The 26,560-nt window shown below is 39.5% G+C and overlaps 1 long non-coding RNA gene across 1 annotated transcript; it reads left to right on the top strand.

Annotated features, from left to right (window-relative positions):
* The first annotated feature begins 10,111 nt into the window (after positions 1-10,111).
* Positions 10,112-13,537, top strand: LOC147465715 (uncharacterized). The gene is made up of 2 exons (XR_015188098.1): positions 10,112-10,920; positions 13,202-13,537. It is a non-coding gene; the product is annotated as an uncharacterized LOC147465715 (long non-coding RNA).
* Positions 13,538-26,560: the final 13,023 nt, after the last annotated feature.

The raw sequence follows: 26,560 nt of genomic DNA, 5'->3' as shown, positions 1-26,560 counted from the left end.
GCTTTCCTACGACTTAACCACTATTGAGCTATTAGAAGCTTGACAGGAGCTGGTGTTGTTTTGGTGTTGAAGGACCCTCTCTTCTATTCCTTGCAATTAATGGTATTCGAGCCACACGTACAGTAGCTTGATTGCTTTTCTAAAGGGGTAAAGAGGAGTAGCAACAAGGTGTTGAAGTGCCAAAGTACACCTAAAAGTTGTTAGAATGGATGACAATAGTAAAGAGAGTGAAATTATTGTTGATAGCTTTGATTTTTCTAATGAGCACGCTACTAATGCTGTCCCTATTCTTGTTAACTACCTTGTTTCTAGGCTTCAACAGGCCATGGGCAATCCATCCCTCCAAAGTGAAGTGCAACGGCAGCTACGTGCTCATGGGATTATCCAAGCTCCCCACCATGAAGAGAGAGTACCTAGGAATCCTCTTTGCGAGACTTCCAAAAGAGGCCTCTCTCCAATTTGACAAGAAGAAGAGGATCCATACGAAGGGCTCAAAAATTTACTTCTTGATGACACATCTCCTTCTCAAAGGAGAACTCAAGAGCCCCCACCGAAGGAAGGAGATAGAAGTGAGTCTCCTTCCACCTCGGCGGAGATGGCTCCACTAAGACAGCAGGCAAAACGCTCTCCATCACCTCCTAAATGGAGAAGATCATCACACACTTCTCCACACCATAATTCAAAGAGGGATGAAAAAAAGGAAGAGAAGAGAAAGAGGTCACCCTCTTCTCCATCATCATCATCCTCTTCCTCTTATGAAGAAAGTGATGGTGCAGACAAAGAGAACCAAGGCAAGAAAAGGCGAGAAAGAGGTCACCCTCTTCTCCATCTTCCTTAAATTCTTCATCTTCTGAAGAAAGTGATGGTGCAACTTTTGAACCATAAAAAAGAAGAGGCCATAGGAAATCCTTTGCCACATGGAAGAGGTTGTCCAAGCCCAAGAAGTTCAAAGAGGGAGGAAGGAGCATCTCTTTCCTTACCTACGATGGCACCTTTGGTGCCTTGTCGAATCAATTTCCAAACACGGGCTAAGAGAAATCTTAAGCCCACGGAAAACAAGGGTTCCAATGAGTCTAAGGGGAAGGACAATGTTCAAAAGTCTCCTAAGGGAAATTCCAATAACAACAAAGCTAAGGAGAAGGAAGTTTACAAAGGTAAAAACAAACTCTCTCCTGAAGAGCTTGAGCATTATCATAAGGATAACCGTTGTTTCAAGTGCGGCGAGCAAGGGCATGCTTACCTCGCTTGTCCCCAAAAGAACACTCGCCATGAGCCTCCTAGAGCTACCTTGGTCGAAATCCAAGAAGAGGAAGCTCACCACAAAGGATCTCCTCTATGCCATGCTTGGGGAAAGGTAAGAGAACACGATTATTTGACCATGGTTCTACTCACAAATTCATATCCACAAAGTTGGCCACCAAGCTAGGCATCCAAGCATATGATATGGGAGATGTCCTACCCGCATATGGTGCTTTCAAGGGGCAAGAAGCTTCAGTCACTCCCTTAATTGGGAAATTGAGGCTCCATGTCCAAATCTATGTGGAGAAAGAGGACTTATTTATCTCTCCTCTCAAGCATGAGGATGTAATCCTAGGGGCACCATGGTTTGATCGCATGGCTGCCAATGTTAAATTCCCTAAAAGGATGTTGGGATAACAGGGGGAGATCGACTACTTAAGCTATTCAACATATGCTCCCAAACAGCACCATCAACCTGTCCACCTCTTTTCCCACTTTCCAAGCACACACACACACACACACACACACACACACACACACACACACACACACCTAGACTATGACACACACACGCACATAGAAAACATAGAATTGACATAGACATGCTTGTAAGAAAGTGTAAGAGAATTGTAAGAGATGGAGACTAGATTAGAGAGTACACAGCAAATAGAGCATAGCATAAGAGAGTAGAGAAGAGAATATGCAAGAGAAAGGCCTAAATCTAGCCCCAAACTCCACGCCACGTCTCTTGTGGAGTTGGTATGTAATATATTATTTTTGAGTTTAAGATGCCAAGAATTAAGGCCCCTCTTTTTACAACCACTTCACTTTTGTAAATGAGTGAAGCTCATTAGTTCTTGCATGACCCATAAGGGGAGTTCCCACTACAAATATTTACAGAGCCATAGTGGCTTATTGAAATGAAATTCTAAAATACTGTGCGAATATAAAATGGCCAAGAGTAATCATCGGCACGCATCTTCATCAACTCCCCCCGCATTCCCCTCTTTTTACAACCACTTCACTTTTGTAAATGAGTGAAGCTCATTAGTTCTTGCATGACCCATAAGGGGAGTTCCCACTACAACTATTTACAGAGCCATAGTGGCTTATTGAAATGGAATTCTAAAATATTGTGCGAATATAAAATGGCCAAGGGTAATTGTCGGCACGCCTCTTCATCAACTCCCGGCATTCCACTCTACAAAATCATCATCATCAACTCAATTAGAAAATAAATAGACAGCACATATTAACGATTACGCCAGCTATCCCAATTGCAGCTAACCACTACAACAGGAGGGTGCCCAAACAAAGGAAAATCTACTTTAAGTACAGGAAAAAATATATGTACATAGATGCTAAGGAAATGGGTAACACCGTACACATTGTACATATGCAAGCTTTCAATAAGTGAATAAAGAGCTCTATTTCCGTGTACATGATTTTTGTTAAAGATTCTCAAAATGAACCTAATGCTTTAACAGAACAAAATATAAATGATCACAAGGAATTCGAGTTATCCATTTTTCTCAAGGGGTTTCAAGATGTCTTTATTGACCACATCCCTTGTGAACTACCTCCTAAACGAGGCAATGATGACCATGCAATTGAACTTCTTCCAGGAATTTCACCGCCTAATAAACCTCCTTATAGGGTTTCTCAAGCTCAACAAGAGGAGATTATGCGGCAAGTGCATGATTTAGTTGAGAAGGGCATGGTTAGGCCTAGCTCATCTCCAATTTTCTCACCCGTGCTATTAGTGCAAAATAAAGACGGCACATATTGTACGTGTGTCAACTATAGAGGACTAAATAGGATAACTATCAAGAATAGGTCTCCCATTCTATGGGTAGAAGACCTATTTGATAAGCTACAAGGGTCGACCTACTTTAGTAGGATTGACCTAAAAAGTGGCTACCATCAAATAAGGATAGTTGATCAAGACACTGTAAAGACCACATTTCGCACTACATTTGGTATTTATGAATACATTGGCATGCCTTTTGATTTGACCAATGCACCAGCCACATTCAATCGCTTGATGGAGAAGCTATTCAGGCCTCACCAAACCTTTACTAGAGTGTTCTTTGATGATATTATCATCTACTCTAATTCACTGGACGAACACAAGCAGCACCTCCAGGTAATATTTCAAGTCTTAAGAGAGAATAAAGTTTATGTTAAATCGAAAGAAATGTGAGATTTTCTTACAAGAGATTCAGTATTTAGGTCACATTATCTCTCAAGATGGCATCCAAATGGATCCATCAAAGTTAGAGGTAATAAAAGGATGGCCTAAATGTTACGAGACTGGGCACCCTCCTGTTGTAGTGGTTAACTGCAATTGGGATAGCTGGGCGTAATGGTTAATTATGTGCTGTCTATTTATTTTACTAATTGAGTTGATGATGATTTTGTAGAGTGGAATGCGGGGAGTTGATGAAGAGGCGACGGCAATTATTCTTGGCCATTTTATATTTGCACAGTATCTTATAACATCATTTCAATAAGCCACTATGGCTCTGTAAATAGTTGACCATGAGACCACCACTACACGCACTGGAATGGTTTATAACCGTTACCTTTTGACTTTCAAGGGCCACCCTAGAGAGGATGCCAAATGGATGCCTGAAAAGTTTTTTCGCAACTTTCCCAACCTTCTCCACACTTTCCATCACTCACGGTCCAGTTGATTTCTCTATTGAGCAACTGAGGACAGTTGCTATCCCTGGTGGGAGGGATGTTACGAGACTGGGCACCCTCCTGTTGTAGTGGTTAACTGCAATTGGGATAGCTGGGCGTAATGGTTAATTATGTGCTGTCTATTTATTTTACTAATTGAGTTGATGATGATTTTGTAGAGTGGAATGCGGGGAGTTGATGAAGAGGCGACGGCAATTATTCTTGGCCATTTTATATTTGCACAGTATCTTAGAACATCATTTCAATAAGCCACTATGGCTCTGTAAATAGTTGTAGTGGGAACTCCCCTTATGGGTCATGCAAGAACAAATGAGTAAATAGTTGTAGTGGGAACTCCCCTTATGGGTCATGCAAGAACAAATGAGTTTCACTCATTTGTTCTTGCATGACCCATAAGGGGAGTTCCCACTACAACTATTTACAGAGCCATAGTGGCTTATTGAAATGATGTTCTAAGATACTGTGCAAATATAAAATGGCCAAGAATAATTGCCGTCGCCTCTTCATCAACTCCCCGCATTCCACTCTACAAAATCATCATCAACTCAATTAGTAAAATAAATAGACAGCACATAATTAACCATTACGCCCAGCTATCCCAATTGCAGTTAACCACTACAACAGGAGGGTGCCCAGTCTCGTAACACTAAACCAAGGAATCTTCATGAACTAAGAAGATTTATAGGTATTTGTGCATACTATAGACACTTCATAGAAAAGTTCTCACAAATCGCAAGACCATTACATGACCTAACAAAGAAAAATGTTAGGTATACATGGTCTGCCAAGGAGAACAATGCTTTCAAAAAGCTTAAAGAAAAGCTTATCTTTTAACCTGTGCTTACACTGCCGGATCTCTCAAACTCATTTGAGGTCCAATGTGACGCTTGTGGTGATTGCCTTGGAGTTGTTTTCCTCCAAGAAGGCCATGCCATAGCCTGTGAAAGTTGACGGCACAACCCTATTGAGCAAGCTCTAGGCATATATGAAAAGGAACTCCTCGCAGTTCTACATGCCTTAGACTCATGGAAGAACTATCTATTGCGGAGTCCTTTCATTATGCAGACGGATCACCAAAGTCTCAAGTACTTCATGACGCAGACCAAGCTCTCTGACAAACAAATGATGTGGGAAAATTTTCTTTTGCAATTTCATTTTCATATTGCTCACATTGATGTCAAGCATAATCAAGTAGCCGATGCACTCTCAAGATGGCCGAGAGTGAATGCGGTTTCCATCGCAACTCACAATGATCTATCTTCTATGATAGATGAGTATGATATTGATCCCGATTTTAGAGATGTGATTTCAACCCTTGCACTAGGGAAGAAAGAGGAACCATTTACTTTACAAGATGGTTATCTTCTCTATGGCAATAGACTATGCGTTACTAACTCACTATGTGAGAAAGTAAGGTATGAATCTCATGCTCCTCCTTATGCAGGGCATAGAGGGATTCAATCTACCCTAAAAGGGATTGAAACATATTTCTATTGGCCTACCATAAAAGAAAACATACAAGAGTATGTTTCTAAATGTGTGGTATGCCAAAAGACAAAGTTTGATAGAGGGAAGCAACTTGGATTGCTTCAACCCTTGCCAATCCCTAATTCACCATGGGAGAGCATATCCATGGATTTTATCTTTGGATTGCCTAGTTCTATCCATGGGAATATGGGAATATGAACGATAGTAGATAGGTTCATTAAACAAGCTCATTTTATATGTGTCAAAAAGACTATCAAAGCCCATCAAATGGCAACCCTCTTTATATCACAAATCCTCAAGTACCATGGCTTGCCAATGTCCGTAGCGTTAGATAGAGATCCTAGAATGACAAGTAATTTCTGGAAGGGTCTCTTTGAGAATTTAGGGACAAGGCTAAACTTCTCTTCGGCCTATCACTCCCAAACGGATGGCCAAAGTGAAATAGCTAACCTAACAATTCTTGATTTACTAAAAGCCTATGTAACGGAAGTAGATCAAAGGTCCCAATGGGAGAAGTACTTACCCTTGGTGGAGTATGCGTACAATAATACTGTACATACCTCCACGGAAAAATCACCTTTCAAGGTAATTGCGGGAAGATAAAAAAGTACTTAACGTACATGGGAAGATCTTCGTTGCAGATCAGAATAGCCGAGACCTACCAAAATCTTTCCAAAAGGTTAAGGATGCTATTTCAATCTCACAGCAAAGGCAAAAGACTGCTGCTGATAAGCACAGAAGATCCCAAGCCTTTAAAGAAAATGATTGGGTCTTACTTAAATTTTCGAAGGCTCGATTAAGGCACACGATGGGAAAGAATCCTACGGGACACCAAAGTACTATGCTAAGTTAGCAAAAAGGTACTATGGTCCCTTCCAGATTCTTAGACCAATCAATGAGATGGCCTAACAACTCAAGTTGCCCAGCCATTGGATCATACACAATGCTTTCCATGTGAGCATTAAAAAGGACATCCACCTCAGGAACCAACTATTGAAGACCCACCGGAGATTAAGGACCAAGAAGAGGTGGTGCAGCCCGAGTCCATTCTCCGACATGAAGACACGGTATTAAGAGGCGGTAAGATTATCCGATGGTATCTTATTAAGTTAAAGAATTATCCTTTTGAAGATGCTAGATGGATGCAAGGCATACAATTAAAGGATAACCAAAACCTTGTCAATGATTACAATGCTTCCCTAGAGTAAGAAAATGTACAAATGTTTAAAATGAATAAAGTTTTTTTTTTATAAGACTCTCTTTTTCTTTATTGTGCACAAAAATGAAGTAGTATGCATGCTTAGAATCAAGTTTGCGGAGACGACGTCTCCCAAACACCACATAGAGCTTGTCACTCTACTATGGAAGATTGATAGGACTAATGTGCAGACATGCTTGCGGCTACTTAGGCTCTCAAGCTCCAAATGGATTAGTCATCCATTCTGAAACAATGTCGTAGGGTAACATAGGGATCCTCTACCCGCTAGAAAAAGGACTAATGAATAGGCTTTATCTTATCTACCCCATAGTCGAGGACAACTATGATTTCAAGAGAGAGGTAATGTCATAATAACTAATATCTAATTCTCCTAAATGATTTTCTCATGTTAAAATTATCATTTAATATGGGGAAGTGCCAGGGGAGAAAAAAACTAGAATATTGGTTAAGCCAGCAGACGGTCCATAGTAGGGATCCAAAGGGGGGTCCATCTGCAAAAGAGCAATGTGCAACAATGGGCTCCCAAGACCGTAGGGTTCAGCCCATTAAGACTTCCAAAATGCTAAGGTTCCAAAATTCAAATGTAAGTCCAAATGGTCAAGCCTAGTGGAATTGGATGCTTTATGAGTGTACAAAAAGTCTTCAAGTGGTTCTAGATTGATGGGGGCAAGCCGTTTTGGCAGGGGATGAGAGAGAAACATGCACACACACACACACACACACACACACACACTCATGCAAGCCCCTTTACACAAAGGGAATAGGGGACACATGTCAACTCCCTAGCCCAGTTGCCCCCAAGGTGCACTCAAATCCTATTGGATGGGCATAGAGGTGGACCAATGAGAATTAGGCTAGAGTACGTTTAGTTTAATTCATTTTAAAACACTTGATAAAAGAACCAATAAGAGTTAAGCTCTCTAGAAGACTATTGGACAGTCTCCCAATGGGTCCAATGAGCATTCAACAACCCAATGACTTGCCTGCTTCCTATCGGCTAGAAGACAAAGGGGTCCAATGAGGCTTTAATTCCATTATTTAATTACCTAAAGCTCCCACAAAAGGGGAAAGGGAGACACATGTCACAAGGCTATCACTTATGCCTCTTAGTTCCTATTGGCTAAGCTTGGAAAGGTCCAATGGGAAGCCAGCAGGAGGAATTAACATGAGCGGTCGACAAAGATGAGAGAGGGGGCTGATTTGTAAAGGCATTATCACTTACGTACTCACATAAGCTCATGTGTGAAGCAAGAAGACTCTCTCTCTCCTTCGCAAGCTTTAATGGAAAGCTTATCATCTACTCCAAGCTTGGAGAAGGGAGTCCTACACCAACAACTCTTGGCTTTGTGATGCATGCTCATCTCCTCTACCATGCTAATTACTAAGCTATGCTATGCTAATATGAGTGATTATGTGAGGAGATGTACATGTTTCTCGTAAGACTACTCCTTCCTCTCAATCTACGCTCATACCATCTTCGAAGGTGTGTGTGGGTTTGAGACCGTGAGGGAATTGATGTTGTGTTTTATAAGTGTTTGCTTAGTGCTTGAAGCTTCCATCTTCATTGCACTAGCTAGTTATTGAAGGAACACATATAATTGTATTGTAAAATGTCTCCCTTGATGGGGGGAAACCTATAATACAAAGCCTTTTGGAGGGGGACCGGCTCCATGTAAATCCGGTCCTCAATTGTTGTCAATAGCTTAATTTCTACCTCTTTTAAAGCATTGTTCATGCCTATCTAACTAGGTGTTATGATTTTTGTTGCTCTCTCCACCCAAGCACTCTTGTTATGCTCATTAGGAATCTATTCTAATGAAACACTCACTATGTTCATGCTATTTTCTGCTACACACAAGTTACTAGGCCATTAAATGTTACAATCATGTTCAAGGATTGAATACAAAACGAAGTTGGATAATACGGTAGATCAATTTGATGCTCCAAAGTCCCTCACTCATTAGAATTAATAGATTGAAAGAATCTTGATCTCAAACTTTTCCGAAATATAGCATATTGGATCTCTTTGTGGAATGGGGGTATCATGTGAGACAAGCTAAGATGCTCGTGGGTTATCCTGTTTTATCCCTTGGGAGAGCATGTATGATTTTCCCATGTTTTAAAATTTTTGTTCTCCTTGTTGTACCTTTTAAGCTCCTTGGGAGGTTATTGTTGCTTTTGCGGACTCATTTCTCCTTTTTCTTGTTGTTTCCATTGTAGATCTCTCTCCTCTTTGGGATGTTTCTCCTTCTGCATAGACTTTTGGAGAGAAGATCTTGCATGCAATCATAGTGTGAGGAACTGTATATATGAGATGGGTTGGGGGCTTTGTGCATTCATGTATGTATACATAATGTCAACAAGACTTGCACACAATTTTTGGGATTGTTATGAGAAGCCTATTGTTTTGAAGATGCCGGGTCTTTAGATGTAAATTCAAACTTGTCAACATACTTTGCAAACTCTTGTTGTTTTTCAAATATGACGATCTTCTAAGGGGTAAGAACATCATCTTGAATTTGCTCAATAAGGAATCACGTCTTAAGGGCAGCCATACTCTTCCAAAGTGAGAGATCCCTCTCCATGAGCTTTAAGGCTAGACCACCACTTCCTAGGAGTGCTTTAGAGGTACAAATCTACATGTTGTAGCTTGGACTGTTTCATAACCTAATCATCCCCACAGGTAGCATCAAGTTGTTAAATGAAATTTAGGATGCTGTTGGAGTTGCCATGGTTGCCATTTTTCCTCCTTCCTTGTGTCATTGTTTTTTATGCAAGATGAGCATGTAGGTTCCTTGTGCCGTTTGTGAGTGCCCTTGGAATCATAGTGGTCTCTTTGAAAAGACTCGCTCTCAAAGACCCCGATAAGGAAGAAGATAAAGATTGTGCCTCCCCTCTGGTACCCTTGATTCGACTCTGCTCACTAGACCATGGATAGTGTCTTGAAGGAGCCACTCCTTCACAAAGTTCTCCTTTCAACTAGTTTGGTTCTACTTGAATTCATGAGAATGATCGGTTCCATCTCTTGTACTATTACCGTGGTGATATTTTGACTCAATAAGTAGTTGTCTAACATCAACGACTTCATAAGCATCCTTCAATGTTAAAAGCCACTACCAAACATGGATATTGAATGATTAAGCATGGGATTCAACGACATATTGTTTTCAAAGTATCTGGATGGCTTATGGAGAGATTATGGTATTCTTGTGACATCCTCTACTCTTCTCACAAACTCAAGCAGCTGTGGGAGCAAGCCCTTAGGAATATGTGGTCTCCATCATGCAAGCATGATTAGATCGGGCATGTATACAATCGTGTAGGTGGAAGACCGAGAGTTGTTGGGCCTGCTATTTTCCATTTCAGGCTTGCTCCTGGATGAGAGAGAGAGAGAGCCCTAGCCGCCCATCTCCATGCTTTTCTCCCAAAAGTTAGTTTGAAAGTAATGATGCCATCGATTGTGCTGTTGCTACGCAGAGGCGGAAGAGAAAGTGCAGAGGCCGAGGACTGTTGAGGATGCCTCAATCATGTTCCACACACAGAAAGCTCCGTCCCTTCAGTCCTCTCTCTCTCCCTCCCTCTCTTTCTCTCTCTCTGTAGGGGAAGACGAGAGTCCAGACCCATACTGCCTACCCTTTTAGGCCTATATATATGTAAGCGTTGGAGCATCGTTGTTATCAGGGGCAAGGAGAGATGGAGCGCCTGAGCTTTCTCTCTCTCTCTCTCTCTCTCTCTCTCTCTCTCTTTCCCTCTGCGGCAGCGTTAGTGCCAGGAGCATGGCGAAACCCATCTCTCTCTCTCTCTCTCTCTCTCTCTCTCTCTGCGCCATCTCGACGGATTATCTCGGTAGCGCTCCAAGCTTGTCGCAGAAGAGAGAGAGCACAGCCCTGCGCAGAACCCTGCATGCTGTTGGCGGAAGGGCTGTGTTCTCTCTCTTCTGCCGCAAGCTCATGAGCACATTCCAGCGCGTGTATGTTCTCAACCGTGGATTTTGAAGGTAATAGAATACCGGTAGATATAAGAGCCTTTAACAAAGTACAGTTTCGGTTATGTCATGCAGGAAGTGGGCGTAATTAGGGCTGGGCTGCGCGCGCCCGCTGGATCTGTGGAGTGGTGACGGCTAGTTGGTTTGTGGGGTACTAACGGCTTGTTTTCTGATGCAGCAAATTAATACACCTGCATGTGCTCTGTTGCTTATGATGATAGTACAGGGCCTGGTCGTGACTTGTCAAACATCGCATGGTGCGGGTGCCTAGCTTCGTTCAAAGGTTAGGGTTTCAACCTCGCAGAGAGAGAGAGAGAGAGAGAGAGAGAGAGAGAGAGAGAGTACTACGTATGCTGATTATATTGCCGCCTGCAGAAGGACTGTAGAGCAGGGCATGCACCCTACTTCAACTTACTTAGGGTATATCGTTGAAAGCTATTCATGATCATTTTTTTCTGTCTTTTCTTGGTAGAGAATTTTGTAGCACAACCCTTAGGGGTTCTGCTAGCCAAACCCTCTCTACTAATTTGCCCAAGTGCTCCTTATATCTTGGAAGACATTTCCAACTGACCTCATTACTATCTTCTTTTACCTATTTTCCCCCTAACCCTTTGCCCTTCATTTACTCATTTTCTTAGGAAATTTATTTTTTCATCATTGGTGGCCTGTTTGTAATTATCTAGGCCCCTGCTTTTGGTTCATGTGCTTTTGCTTTTGTTGAACTTCTGAAAATATTTTTCTTATGATTGGTGGGTTGTAATTTCTTGACAAAATTGCTTCTTTTTGTTGTACATGTTAACCGGGTGTTGTAGAGAACTTGATTTTTTTGTTATTTTTTGTTTTATACGTCTGGCTTGTTGGGGAGGGCAAGATCCAAGTTTTCTTGTAGCTTCTCTATAAATACTGAACTTGAAGCTCCAGCAAGATTAATGTTATGTCATGGGTTATAGTATGTCCAAAGGATTAAATACAACACAGTGGTGGTACCATATGATCATTTTTTCTTTAGGAGCTTTATACGCTCACTCTCGCATGAGAGATTATATGAGGTATATTGTTGAGTTACTAATGCAAATGAATTAGTGTTGACGCAAAATCATGTTGGAGTGATCAAAACACCTAGCTTTGAACCTGATATTAAAGCATCAATATTTATGATCTCCTTTTGAGATGAGCTCAAGTATGATTGTTTTTGACACGGATATTTCAATGAGTAAATTCATGACGTAGTTACGTCCCCAAAGAGTTGGTTTAACGGTAAGGCTTTGGTCTCTCAACCTATGGTTGTGGGTTCAAATCTCCCGTTGGGTCACACTTGAGGGACACCTTGTGCTCACTTGGTGTTCATGTTGCTAGGGCTTTTGCCCTTGGACACTCTAATACACCCTCCTTGGGCGACCCATCCGAGGAGGGTCGTAGCTGGTTGCTACTAGTTCTCTCTGTCGTTCCTAGGACGTGGTGCATCAATTACGTGGCTAGGGTGATGCCTACGTGTGGCTCTTGCTTGATGGTATGCGGCCCTTGTCCGACCATGTAACATAGCTAAATATGTGGGTCCTCTGGTGTGTTGATTTTTTTATTTAAAAAATTTCATGCAGCTACTATTTGGCATGATGTAATAACTTGTTTCCCAAATAAAGTCTCATTTTCTCTTCCATTTCTTCTAGATGAAGTAGTTTCTTTTGCTAGGTAATGCATGCTAGAATGGTCACTAACATGATTACCTACCTAAGCCAAATGCCTTCCGAGGAGTAATCAATATTAGGTTGCATCGTATTGTCTCTTAATAAGAGGTTGAACTAGGCTATTTTCTTAGCTAGAATGGATTACATTTTGCCCATGATACTTGAAGCATTTGGGAGACCTATAGTTACTATAAGGGAATTGTAAATGTTATGTTTTAATGAATTTATAGTAGTCACATAATCATTAGTTTATTTTTTTCTTGAACTTTCAACTTTTGTCTAGCTAGATCTAATTTTCAAACTAGTCCTTAAAACATAGATTTTTGAGTTCGAAATGCCTTGGAACTTTGTTACATTATCTATGGTGAATTTTCTAGTTGTAGCTTCGTCCTACATGGCTTTGTATATTATTGCCTGCTATAGTGACATACTAGATTGTTAATCCAAGACTCGTCTTGTTAACCAAATGGATTTGAAGAATGGATTTTTGAAGAGCTTTATATCCACAAAGTTAGCTTGTGAGATTGAAACCAATCTATGCTTGGTTAATTTTTTTTACAACTAAATTCGAATTTTCTCTCGATGTACCATTTTGGTTCATCCATGACAAGGATGTACTGTATTTAAAACTAGTACTCGAACATGAGGTGTTTGAAAGTTGGCCTTAGTAACCCCGACCCTTTTTTATGCTTTTAGTAATGGAACATGTATAGAAAGCTCTAAAAATGTTTGGTCAAGAAATTTTTTGTCTCGGTACATGGTAGAAAATTATTGCGTATGCTATGTATCTTCTTTGAGAGTAGCAAAAGCAAAGAATAAGAGCTTGCACAACAAGAGGTTTGGTATTTAAGCTTAATGAAAGAGTACTTGGTTCGTCAGATCTCCAGACAAAGCCTTGTTGGACCACCGGCTCATTTCTACCTTGTCGATGTGGAGCAGCGTATGAGTGAAATTCTTAACTCCGGCAAGTCGTAAGGCAACATATCTACAGCAAGTGAGGAGGAGGGCAAGAGAAGAGAAGAAAGGAGCAAAATGCGCAAAGAGTAACTCATAGGTACTGTTTGTGCAGAATCCATCGGTACAGACGTCGATATGTGTGTCGATATAGACGTCGCTATAGGTGTTGGTATGAGTGTCAGAATTTAAAAAAAATATCTACACATATATTGACACCCGCCATTAACATCAATAATCTGACGTCAAAATTTTATGATCTCTGCTAATGGTCTTCAACATGGTGTAGATGCTACATTGTTTATTTGGTAAGCAATTTAAACTTTGTCCTTATTAAATATTGAGGACACTAATTTTTAAGGTGGGATTCTATGATTGGTTGATGTTTCGAAAATTGGGACACCAAAGTCTGAACTTTTTCATTCCATGTTTTTGAATCATTAGAATTGTTTGGTTTGTTCTTCTTGACTTGTAATCTTGTAACGACTTTGACTAGTACTCTAGGTTCACTGCTAGAGGAGCTAACTAGCTAGACATTTACTACTTTTATTGACTTCCTTTCCTTTGTTTATTGAGTTTCTAGGATAATCCTCTAGATAATGTTTCTCTTTTTTGCCACACTACATGTAGTAAGCCTCAATTGGCCTAGCATTTTTATTAGGTTTTGGAAAATCATTTTTTTAATTATCATTTAATCCACAATTATGAAAAACAATTCCTCTTGGTTTAAGCATTGGTTTCATTATGGGTGGTCTAGATTTCTAGTTGGCAATGAGGTACACACGTGATGCTTCTAAAGATTCTAAAGATTCTCAATAAACTAGTTTTGCCATGGTAGATTGCGGTTGATTATACCATTCTTCCTCTTACTATATAAAAATAAACTAGATTCGTTGTATGTCATAACCGGTACTATGGCTTGCTCTTCCACTTGTCTTTTAGGATGTATATACTTAACAAAGATTGCATTGTTTTAAGTAGTGGTACTAGCCATGGATGGTTTCTTGCATTTGGTCCATGCTAGGTGGATATCTATACTTTGTTGTAATAGGTACGTATTGGACATTTCCATTGGTGGATATCTACATAGGTTGTCCTACGGTGTAATAGGTATGTATTGATATCTACATAGGTTGTCCTACGGTGTAATAGGTATGTATTGGACATTTCCATTGTATTTTGGTTGGTAATAACACTCACTAGTCTCATGGTTTGTCTATTTTTTCTCAATAGGACAATCTTGTTTGGGATTGTAGATTTCCTTATGATGGACTTTGCCTTGGCCCTCTCATTGGTATCCTTTGCATGTTACTCATCATGTCATTCATTTGTTTTAGCATGTCCGCTATGGCATTTAGAGTTGTTACCATAGTGGGTTCTGTTCAGATGGAACACCCCAGTTCAGGAATTTGGTATGACACACGTAGCAACTTAAAGTCACTTAATATATTTAATCACAACTAGAGGAGATGACAAGGCCCGGGTGTCTCCTTGAATATTTTTTTATATATTAATTTATGAGCAAAGTACAATGTCCGAGGGTCCTCGCCATGAAGAGTCACACTCCCAGAGGAAATGAAGATGCACTAGGAAAGGCTGTCATTATAAGTGGGGGGAAAATTCAAGACCATTCACACATGGAAAATCAAGCAAGAGGTTTTGTAACACTTCGTTCACCATTATCTGCTATAGAAACTTCATATTGTAAGGATATTGTAGAACTTTGAGAGTTTTGAAACATTTGTCATGCTCCCCCTCTTCCTCCAAGGCCGATAGCACCTATGCAATGTCATCAAATGCTCTGCATAGATGTTGCCAGATGCCTTGTCAGCTACGACATCACCGATGCGCTGCGGGTAGATGTTCCTAGATGTTTTGGAGGTGTGACATTGTTGATGTCTTTCATTGATATCCCCAAATTTCCTCCATAGGACATCGCTTGATCCTTCCACAACCTTTCCTTGGTTCTCTCTCTCGCCTTCCACAACTTCTTCTCACCAGAAGTACCCAACGCAACAATGAGCCCTAAACAAACACTCTTAAATGATTTAAGGATCTTCCCATCATAACCATGCTTACATTGTTGGAATTAGGGTTGCAGAAAAACACACAGAGCTTGGAGAAGATGAAGAAAGATTAAGGTACACAACAGAGAGTGTATTACTAAGTGTGCAATGGAAAGATAAGATAGCCCTAGAGTGATAAGTGTATATGCAATGCACGGGAAAAAAACCTCCTAGTGAGGGAAAAAATGCCCTGACAGTTCTAATCACACATATCACTACCACATGTATATGGTACCAAATCTCCCCCGAGAGTGATGCGATGAACGAGACATAGCACCTAGATTATAGGAAAGTGCTATGTCCTAAGGACATGATCAATCCACAAAGAGAAGTAAGCCCAAATCTTTGCAGAAAGCTTCAAACTTCTCACCAGACAATATCTTTGTGGAAAGTTCTGCAAGATTGTCTTGTGCTAGCACATACGCCAAGATGATCTCTCCGGTTGAGAGCCTCTCCCTGACATAGTGATAATGCACCTCAATGTCCTTTGTGCGAGCATGAAAAATGCTTCTCGCAACTGCCAATGCACTCTGTCTATCAGTGTAGATAGTGTTGGCAGTGTCCCGTCAAACGTCCAAATCATCCCCAAGGCGTCGAGTTATACACACTCAGCCGTAGTTGTGAAGACTGCCCTTTACTCAACCTCACAACCGGAAGTGGCTACAGTAGGTTGCTTTTCTCTCAACCACTTGTGGACACTCATGTGTCATAACGAGGTTTCTTTTTTCTCAACCACTTGTGGACACTCATGTGTCAAAACGACCACCCCAATCTATGTTCCAAAAAGCATGTAAATCTGGCGGCAATGATCCCCCCTTCGGATAAGACAAGCCAAGATGTAAAGTGCCACTTAAGTAGTGAAAAATTCTTGACAACCTGTTAAAGCTTAGACCTTCAGCTATGCATGAATCTATTGACCTGTGAGATTAAAAACTGAATATATGTCCTTGTGTTGCATATATAAATAAGGTAGCCAACAATAGTTTGGTAAAGATTGACATCGCCAAGATCACCAGTATTATGAAGACTCAATTTTAAACCTGTTTCCATGGAAGTGGCAATAGGTTTGCAATCCTCAAGTCCAAACTTACATAGAAATGTCTTTATATAACTTGTCTGACACAAGGCAATATCATCATCACACTGCTTAAACTATATACCCAAGTAATGATGCAATAGCTCCAGATCTTTCATTTTGAAAGTAGCATTTCAATTAGCTTTAAATTCAGCAATATATCGCTCATTTGGTCCAGTGATCAACAAATCATCCACATAGAGAACGACAATGAGAAGTACATCACCCTCATGCTATACATACAATGTTCTTTCTATTGGACTGGTACAAAAGCCTCATTTGAGCAAATGAGTGTCAGTCTTCTCATATCAAGCATGAGGAGATTGCTTCAACCCATACAAAGCTTTACATTTGCACACTTTATCTTCTTGCCTTTTAATGACAAAACCCGTGAGATTGCGTTACATAAACTTCCTCAAATATTTCACCATTGAAGAAAGAAGTAACAATGTATGATTGATGTACATCCCAACCAAAATGAGCTGCCAATGCACATAGAAAACACACAGTGGTTATATGACAAGTAGGAGCAAAAGTATTTATAATCTATGCCTTTTTGCTATACATAACCCTCTGCAACAAGTTGAGCTTTACGGCAATCAGTAGATATATTCGAACCAGATTCTCTGTCAAAGGCCTTTAATATGGCTCTCAACGTAGAAAAGAAGAAAGGTGGACATTCCTCTCACATTGATCAACCTTCTAACACTAACCGCAACAAGAGACCTTCTTTCTCTACTAACTTTGACAAAAACAAACACCAAAGCCGTATTTTTTTCAAAAGACGTAGATTCGACAATTTCCCCGCAACTGCACAACCTACTACAAACAACAACAACACCCAGCAACGAGGCAACCAAAATTCTTTCAACCAACGTCCTTCTCCAAATTCTAATGGTAACAAAAAGGTGAAGTGTTTTAAATGCTTTCAGTATGGTCACTTTGCAGATAAGTGCCCAAATGGTCATGCTAAGGACAATGGTCAATCCAATGGAGTCAACAGAAATTCAAGTCAAAAACCCTTCAACAACAATCGCCCCAACGGAGCTACTCTTAACCTCATCGCATATGCTGCACCCGATGGCAATGAAGTGGAAGCTAATTACGGAGAGGGATATGATCCTGATTATGATAACGATGACAACCCCTCCTCAGGTACTCCTATATCTCCTCACATTTTGTTTTAAGGGTGAAAATGTCACCATTCTGTTAGATGATGGTAGTAGCCATGATTTCATTTCCACACGATTGGCACAACAACTATCACTCTCTGAAATCTCATCACCTCACAAGGTCAAAACTGTTTTTAATAATCAACATTTTAATTGTAAAACTCAAGTCACTATTGAAGTTTGCATTGGTGAATTCACACAAGCAGGCATATTTTTGGTAGCACCATTGCATGGTCTTGATATGATTTTGGGAATGCCATTTCGTCATGAATTTGACCCGTTGATTAATTATAAAACACGTACAATGTCTCACTCATAATAATAAAAATTTCTCCATCCAAGCAACACTGGCACATCAAAAATTTTACGCCTCTCTCACACTCAAGCAAAAAATGCAATTCGAAAACAGGGAAAAACATATCTAGTATTGGAAAATCAAATTTTTGCTGGAACTGAAACTTCACGTAACTCCACACACGATGAATTTCTCTCACAATTTAAAGATTGTTTCATGCATGATCTACCACCTGGAATTTTACCATCACGCCCAGAAGACCACAAAATTGACATCATACCGGGTAGTGAGCCTCCTTGTAGAGCACCCTATCGTGTAAATCCAACCGCACACAGGGAGATACAAACTCAAATCACTGATTTACTTGATCGAGGCTTAATCCGACGTAGTACTTCACCATACGGAGCTCCAGTACTTCTTGTCAAGAAGAAAAATGGAACCTTTCGTATGTGCTTTAAACAAGATCACCATTAAGAATAGGTTTCCTATTCCTAGAGTGGATGATCTATTAGACAAACTGAAAGGGGCAAACATCTTTAGCAAAATTGACCTTAAATCAGGGTATTACCAATTCAAAATGTTTGAACATGATGTCCACAAAACTGCTTTCAGAACACAAACTAGACACTATGAATTTCTTGTCATACCATTTGGTTTGACAAATGCACCAGCCACATTCACACGCATGATGAATCGACTTTTCATTGACCGTCACGATTTTGTGATTGTATTTTTTGATGAAATTTTGGTATTCAGTAAATTTGAAGAAGAGCATAAACAACATTTAACACGTGTATTCAATCTGCTTGCGCAAAATCACTTGTATTTGAATCCTGAAAAGAGTTCATTTTTTCAATTTGAAATTGAATATTTGGGACACATTGTATCGGGTAAGGGAATACATGTCAATCCAAAGAAAATTGAAGCCATTCAATCATGGCCTAGACCCAAAAACTTGCATGAGCTACGATGTTTTATTATGTTTTATTGGTCTTTGTAGCTATTACAGGAAATTTGTTCGTAATTCTGCTTACAAATCACATTATTTGACTCTCTTGTTGAAGAAAAACACACCTTATGAATGGACTGACTTGCAAGACAACTCATTTAATGCACTTAAACATGCTTTGACTAATGCAATATTGCAATTACCTGATTTTGAAAGACCCTCCTTTGTGGTAGTCACTGATGCTAGTGGAAAAGGTATCGGTGCAATCCTTATGCAAGATAACTATCCAATTTCTTTCTAAAGTCATAAATTCAAACTGTCTGAAGCAAAGGTAAGTACTTATGATAAAGAGTTGACTGTTGTGGTACATGCATTGAAAATTTGGAAACACTATGTCATGGGTACTGACTTGATCATTAAAACTGATCAATAAAGTATCAAATATTGACTTTCTCAGCTCTTAATAGATGATAGACATATTAAGTGGGCCGCTTTTATTTAAAGTTTTCAGCCCAACATTCAATACCAACCTGGTAAAGAAAACGTTGTAGATGATGATACAATATTTCTATGGAATCCAGAATCACTTATCCAATTTTAGATGACTTCTTATAATAGAAATTTTACCCTTCCATCGTCTTTTTCAGTGTCTAACCTGCGTTGCATTCATACGCGCCGTACCAAAAAAATTTACGTATAAAAAGTCATTATACGCCAAAATCCCATATAATCATCGTATAGCCGTTTTATTTCCTTTTCGGTCGAAGATATTTTGATCAAAAGATATTTCAATCGAAAAGGCTTTCGATCCAAAAATAGCTTATATAAGAAACCGTCACTGGCTTCAATCAGAAGCAGTTCTAGAGTTTGAGCGGGCTTCAATCGAAAGTAGTGCCAGAGCTTGAGGAGGATTTTGGGACAGCCAGAGCTTGAGGTAATATTTTCAACTTGTCCTGCTATTTTTTAACTTGTTTTTGTGTGTTGTGCCAGACTCGTGTGGTGCAGTTGTTTTACTCTCACCATATAGTTGGCTTGCAGGTTATAGGCCACTTCGTGGTGTGTAGCCATCCTGCTCACTCCATAAGTGTGTAGAAAGAAGTCACTTTTCTCATGCTGTACAACCACTTGGCTCACTACAGCGAAGGGTTTTAGGACAGACTTAGATTCTCACTCGTGTGGTGCAATTGTCTATCTCTCACCACAGGGCTGAGTTTAGGGTTTAGTGGTCGACTCGTGGTGTGCAGTAGGCATGATGCTACACCTCTCACTCCAGAGTGACCTATAGGTTGCTCAATTTTAGGTCACCTCAAATTATCATTTGTTTCACGTACACACAAGAGTTGTATTCATCAAATAGAGAGTGGAGAGATTCATAGTTTATGTCCTCTTCATCTTTGTGTGACCCACTGGTTACTCTTGTATTTCGAACTCCAAAGACACAGTATTGTTCATCAGTAGATGACTTGGTGTTGTCTTGGATGTAGATACATACGATATTTGGCGTGCATCTGAGAATTGCTAAGTTGTCCGTTGATGTTTGTGTTGTGAGCTCCACACACACTTCATCAAGGATTAGAGTAAGTCACATCATCGTTCTTACTACATGTAGAAATATGAAGGATACATTTGTCTACCTAAGAGTGGAGAGATGCATACCTATGCCCTCTTCATCTTAGCATACCCACGCCTTGTCCTTTCTAATCCATAGATATGCCATTCATCACTACATGACTTGGTGCTGTTTTGGATGTAAATATGTACAATGTTTCACCACAATCCAAGATTTTTAAATTGTCCACCGCCGCTGATGGTTGTGTTGTGCATTCCACACACTTCATCAGGAATTAGATTGATTAAACCATCAATCAACATTACAATAACGTCCAAGACTTGTGTTGAGCATACCTCACACAAACTGGGTTTTTCACATTCACACTCCGTCATGTACGTGTATTATGTAGCGCACATAACACGGTCAAGTTCTTGTGATGAGCGTACCTCACACTCCTAGCCTGTTCACCTCTCTCCATCTCTCTCTTTGTGTATTATCCTCTCCATTGTACAATGCATGTATTGCAATCATAATATATCGTTGTTTGCTATGAATTAGGTCAAATTGTGTATGGAACTTGGATTAACAAACATGACACGAATTTGATAGTTTCCCCTCTTCTTTGACAACATTTATGTTATAAAATTATATCTTGCAGATATGACAAATATTAAGCTGGAAAAATAATATCAACAAAAATTCATCTTTGAAGTGATAATATGTCACTTTCATCACATGTCAGAGCTTGAGCTTTGTTGTTGCCTAAACCCTCTCCTCTGGAACAGTATTATTAGTTCAAAGAGGCCTTAGTGAATTCTGTCTTTGAGTAGCTTCAGCAACATTTATGCATGCTACTTTTGATATATCTCTAATGGCATCAGGTTCATTATCGAACATGGTCAAGTAGTCTATTGGATAGATTGCGAAGATTTTTTAGGATCTAAAAGATCATGAAATCATTACTTTGCTAGGCGTAGCTACTCGCATAGCACTTGTGCAACAGTCGTATACTGAGTTCAAGAGCAAGCAAAAGCTGGAAAGAGTAGCAAAGTGCACGAGAGTGGAAGTCAGCTCTTCTGATGCTACTTCAGAGCCAGAGAATATTGTTAGAATAGAGTCTCCTGCTAGGGTCACTCTCGCTCTCGATCAGTCTCAGATCCCCCCTGTATTACATCTTTTGTGAGAAACTGCAATCTTCAACATACAAGCTCCGCAACTGGAATTCATCATGACATTATTTATCCACTTTCCATGGTCCGCCACACAGAGCGTCCAATGCTCAATTCACATTTTTGGAATGGTGTCCATGTAGAGTAGTGGATAAGAGAGTGCATTGCAGATGGCAGTCAACCTGCAATTTGCAATTATGTAACCATAGAAGGAACAACAGAGTCATTCCAAAATAACATTCTGCAGATATTAAACACTCTTCTTTAGACCTTGAAGTATCTACATGCGCATGACTATCTCCACAATGATCTTCACTCCCACAGCAACATGATGCTTCACTTTGGACTGAAGGGGGTCTATGCAAGCATTGTGGATTGGGGGTCATGTACAAAGACTCCCACAACAGCATGCTTTCCTCCTCTCCGCAACTTGTAAATAGAAACTAGAAAGCAGAGTGAGATTTTCCATGGGGTGCCCCAGAATGCAACTTTACTAATCCCTCTCCCTGGAATAAAGCCATGGATATCTACTCCATGTGTCCTACTTGTAAATGACTCTTGAAGTGCATGGAAATTCCACAAGAGCAAACAAAAGGGATTTTTTAGGCAATGTACTTACCCACCTTGAGAGTGGCAAGTGAAACAATTCCTTAGCCCGACCTAACACTTTTGATATTTCCCTATGTCTAAACGGTGCCCATAGAGTGGGCTACGACATTTTAATGATTTTTTATCTACGAACAAGTGATGAATTATTTATTATCCTCTTTAGTTGCGCTTGTATATTATATAGTTGATCAAGTTATCTTGTCTCTTGTCAAGAACATGGTGATAAATATTATGTCTCTTTATTGCTACAAGATTAAGTTATCATGTCTATTTCTTTGAAGATATGAAAGTGATAACCTGTTGACTTTACAAAAAATCTCTCTCATCATGACATGCTCGCTTGATTGATAGATATGGAATAAGAACTTAACCACAGTGAAGCACATGCCATCTACAAAGAGAAGAGAGAGCGTTATGGCTAGGAGAAAGATATCGAAGCTATTGCACAGATCAAAGAGGACGAGTCTCGTTTGCAAGGAGAGCCTCTCATCCTTAAGGAGTGTAGGAAGCTGTGTCTAAGCCACTTTGCACCCCAACATTTATTTCGAATCAGCGACAATGCCAAGGGATCAACTCCTGTAAATCTATCAAACTTGAAGCACAAAAAGGACTCGCACGAGTGCTGCTACGAAGATTCATACGTCAAGAGGGAGTTATGCCAAACAACAACCAAATGGCACTCTACTTTATACATCAATGCTATGTTCATGACATCCTTGGGAGATGCATGAATTGGTTAGACCGTGCCAAGAATTCTGGTGTTGGACATGGTCAAATTGCAAAGAAAGTGGCTGCAAGTCATGTATTGCCTCGACGCAAACGGCCCCTAGTTTTGCTTCTCGAAGAATCAGAGATACTCATTGCATTGGCAAGCCAAGGGCAAGATCTTGCAAGCCAAGGAGAGACACCTGATAGTTTGCACGACAGAATCCTTCAGCTTGAGATAGATCGATCAAAGGCCCAAGCCAAGCTGCAACAGTGTGCAACACTCTACGGACCATTGCCAGATCAGGCTGGTCCTTCACAGCAAGGACCTCCAGGCCCATGTCCTATGCCTGAAAGTGCTACGTTCAACATACATGGACTACTCAATGAGCTGACTCAATCTTTGTGTTGAGCACTTCGCTCACTTTACGACTATCTATCTTGGAAAAGGGTTATAGTTTTTGTAATGACAATTTATCATTTATCCCCTCAGTTGGTCATTTTTGTATTCTCGATCTAACAAATTGTATTACATTGTATCTAACCATAAATATGACTCTTATTGAAAAAGTAGCTTGAGAGAGAGAGAGAGAGAGAGAGAGAGAGAGAGAGAGAGAGAGGTGAACATGTTGTGATGTAAAATAGCGATGTGTCATAATTTTCACATACTCACAACGAGCAAAACTTGTAGACCTTAAGTCATACATCTTCATCTTCATCAAACAACACCAATCATATCATCTATTTCATCCATATCAGAGCATTCTAAAGCTATTTCGCATTTCATATCATCGTCATCGTCTTCTTCCGCAGTTATAACTTCATGGGACCATAGTGCTTTTGTGCTGCTCTTGTCGTAATGTTCACCGGCTTATGAATAAGTCTCATGTTTCAAAAAACATAAACCAAATCAACAGTATATTGAGGATGAAGCCATTTTTGTTTCTTAGTATGCATAAATTCAAAGGCCGACCAGTTCCTCTCACAACTTCCACTTGATGTTGCAATAGATAAAACCCTAACAGTAATGTGTTGCAACTCCACTTTCTCCCCACCATACTCCTTCCATCATAGAGGCGCACTTGTGTGTGCAATGACATCTGTATGCCATGGATCCTACAACATGCCAGTTCTATTAGTATAATCAACTTGTTGATGAAAAGCAGTCTTCCCATCCTCTTGTCCTAATAGTTGAGAGCACACTGTTTCAAAGTCACTCATGACTTCTTTATTGGCCGATTGCTGGTGCATTTGAAATTTAGAATCTAATACAAATGCAGCACCATGGAACGACGTATGAAATTGCACCCATTGCTTATTGGAAGTTGTGATTATGGAAGCTTTGTCCTTTGCACCAAAGCCAACATGCTCTCTTACTTTGCACAATGCCTCTGACATATACCAATAGACTCGACCAAAGACAAAAGAGTCTTTGTCGACTATTCGCAAAAGAGCTACAAATGGTTTTGCCAAGGTGACATGTTGATCTATATATAGAGATACTATATATAGCATCTCTATATATAGCTCAACAGTATCTTGGATCAAGAGGTGAACGATGTAGATTATGTACCTGAAACGTTTCCTAAATGCTTGCTCAAGCCATCTGAGTGGAATAAAAATTGGCTACCATGGATGTTTGTGTCAACCAGACGACTCACCTTATTTTTTTACAAAGGGGGCTATAAAATTGTTCCTATCCAAATGGTAACCATTGTGCTGCTGATGATCAACAAGTTTTCTCTCACCATTACTATGATGCTACCAATGAGATGGGAGAGAAAAAAATGAGCATAGGAGAGTCAGAAACTAAGTTGCATTATACGTTATACGAGAAACGTATAATACATCATATACGGGCGTATTTTACTTGACCCCATATTATATGGGCGTATTATACGATGACACGTTAGCAAAAATAGGCAACGTATTTTTTTCTTAATTTTTCGATCGAAAGATGTTTAGGACAATTTTTTTTTCGATCAAAAGAGGTATTGATCGAAGAAAAAAGCATATATACCGGCAACACGCCTTGTTGAGACTAGTGTTTCTCACAAAAGGTATTCCATATCAATAGGAGACAAAAAAAAAGAATTTTGTTTATAATTTGAAAAATAAAAATTCAAAATTTTTGATTAAATCTAATTTAATGTTTTGTTAAAATCTTGTTAATTATTTGTTTTAAAATCAAATTATATAAACTTTGTCTATTGTGTAGAGCTTAAACTCTCACTCATACAAGGTGTTTATTTTTTAGGAATCACTTGCTACATGCTCAGTTTATTGACACATGGAAGTGAATTAGTGATATAATCTAGAGATTACCATTGTGTGCAGAGTGTACTCTCACGTGAGGTTATCTGTCAGCAAAATATAATAGAATAGGGGAGAGTTTTATTTAGGTAAGTTCGATTTTGATGTGCAGATAGTTTCTCACCTCAAAGTCAACATAGATAGAGACTTTGTTGTCCTGTGTAGAGCCATCACACTATGCTCTCACTGGAATCAAAATTTGGGAATCTCATCTCCAAATACATTGATATTACATTATTTTTATTTGGATTGCTACGTCTATCATACTGTGTGATTGTACACGTGCATCAAATGCAGATAGATAAGCTTTCAAAGATCTACCATGGAGTGTGAGAACTGCATTTTAGCACTTTAGATAGATATTAAAATCGTCAAAGATTGTAATTAATCCTCATTTCCAATGAGAATCAATTGCAAGATTTGATCAATCGTATCAATTATCATAATGTGTGAAAGCTTTAAGCTTACACTTTAGATAAATCGATATAGTGCAATGGATAAAAATTATCGATTATCGTAATGTGTGAAAGACAAAATCTTGTACTTTAGAATAGTCAAAATAGTGCAATGTGATTGAAAAGTTTTTTTTGAAGTGATGAAGTTATTTAGTGCATCAAATAATGATTTGATTGACATGAATTTATTGAAGAATGCAAAGAATATTATTGTCTATACTTAATTGATAATGTAGCGCAAGATTAATTGATAATGTGGACAGATTTTGATCACTGTATTAATCAATAGAGCATTTCTTGTGTAGTTCGTTGCTTTGAAGTAGTTTTGACATCAAAATTAACAAGTGGATTTCTTGATCTAGCAGCTTATATTCATCTGTCAGTATGGTGAAAGTACATGAGTGGAGTTACTTCCACAAGCTGCATGCTGGAAAGAATACATCTCGATTGAAATGCAAGACATGCAGCCATGAGTTTAGTGGTAATGCGACCAGAATCAAAGAGCATTTGTTTAAAGTCTCTGGTAATATGTCCAGGTGTACGGTGCTGCCAAGAGATATCCATTGTAGATTGTCAAAGTACGTACGCTTGCATTACAGAGCAAATTCTTGCAGCTAAAAAGAAAAGTGTTAATGCCAAACAAGCTTCAATGGATGTTGAAATGCCTTTTGTCAATGAGAGGACAGAGTATGTGCCAATGGAAGCAAATGATCACACTCCCTAGTGAACTCCTTTTCACAGACATGCTTCAACATCAGCAGTAGCAAATCCTAGCTCAATTAATGTTAGTAAAGCACCATCCAATGGCCAAACGCTATATGAAGCAATAGATAAGCATTGGTTTCTTGAGTTGCACTTGAAATGGATGCAAGATTTTGTGGAGTGTGGTATACCATTCAATGCTATGTGCAACCCCATATTTCA

The sequence above is a fragment of the Adiantum capillus-veneris genome, chromosome 1, assembly GCF_014529385.1.
Source record: "Adiantum capillus-veneris isolate H3 chromosome 1, ASM1452938v2, whole genome shotgun sequence".
NCBI lineage: Eukaryota > Viridiplantae > Streptophyta > Polypodiopsida > Polypodiales > Pteridaceae > Adiantum > Adiantum capillus-veneris.
The sequence above is the reverse complement of the archived record's forward strand: the minus strand, read 5'-3'. Positions and strand labels throughout refer to the sequence as shown.